This window comes from Triticum urartu, chromosome 6 (assembly GCF_003073215.2).
Source record: "Triticum urartu cultivar G1812 chromosome 6, Tu2.1, whole genome shotgun sequence".
NCBI classification, from domain to species: domain Eukaryota; kingdom Viridiplantae; phylum Streptophyta; class Magnoliopsida; order Poales; family Poaceae; genus Triticum; species Triticum urartu.
Genome location: NC_053027.1, coordinates 364,614,614 through 364,615,972, shown reverse-complemented (window position 1 = coordinate 364,615,972; position 1,359 = coordinate 364,614,614).

Here is a 1,359-nt window from a genome sequence, read left to right as displayed (position 1 = left end):
AACTTCGTGATGAACTATGATATGCAAGGGATGATGAAAACAATTCTCGAGCTCTTCGCGATGCTGAAATCAATGAAGGTGGAAATCAAGAAAGAGCATCAAATGTTGATGGTCGACAAGACCACTAGTTTCAAAAATAAAGGGCAAGGGAAATAAAGGGAACTTCAAAAAGAATGACAAGCAAGTTGTCACTCCCGTGAAGAAGCCCAAAGCTGGATTAAGCCTGAACTAAGTTCTTATACTACAAAGGGAATGGTCACTGGAAGCGGAACTACCCAGAATACTTGGAGGATAAGAAGGATGGCAAAGTGAAAAAAGGTATATTTGATATACATAATATTGATGTGTACTTTACTAGTGTTCATAGCAACCCGAGGGTATTTGATACCGGTTCAGTTGCTATGATTAGTAACTCAAAACAGGAGTTGCAAAATGAACAGAGACTAGTTAAGGGCGAGGTGACGATATGTGTTGGAAGTGATTCCAAGGTTGATAAGATCACCATCGCACAGTACCTCAACCTTCAGGATTAGTGTTGGACCTAAATCTGGCAAATGGACGTCAAAACCGCATTCCTTAATGGATTTCTTAAAGAAGAGTTGTATATGATGCAACCAGAAGGTTTAGTCGATCCTAAAGGTGCTAACAAAGTCTGCAAGCTCCAGCGATCCATTTATGGACTGGTGCAAGCATCTCGGAGTTGGAATATAAGCTTTGATAAGGTGATCAAAACATATGGTTTTATACAGACTTTCGGTGAAGCCTGTATTTATAAGAAAGTGAGTGGGAGCTCTATAGCATTTCTAATATTATATGTGGATGACATATTGTTGATTGGAAATGGTATAGAATTTCTGGATAGCATAAAAGGATACTTGAATAATACTTGAATAAAAGGATACTTGAATAATAGTTTTTCAATGAAAGACCTCGGTGAAGCTGCTTATATATTGGGCATCAAGATCTATAGAGATAGATCATGACGCTTGATAGGACTTTCACAAAGCACATACCTTGATAAAGTTTTGAAGAAGTTCAAAATGGATCAGTTAAAGAAAGGGTTCTTGCCTGTGTCACAAGGTGTAAAGTTGAGTAAGACTCAAAATCCGACCACGGCAGAATATATAGAGAGAATGAAAGTCATTCTCTATGCCTCAGTCATAGGTTCTATAAAGTATGTCATGTTGTGTACTAGACCTATTGTATACCTTACCATGAGTTTGGCAAGGGGGTACGGTAGTGATCCAGGAGTGGATCACTAGACATCGGTCAAAGTTATCCTTAGTTACCTAAGAGGACTAAGGAAATATTTCTCAGTTATGGAGGTGATAAAAGAGTTTGTCGTAAAGAGTTACGTCG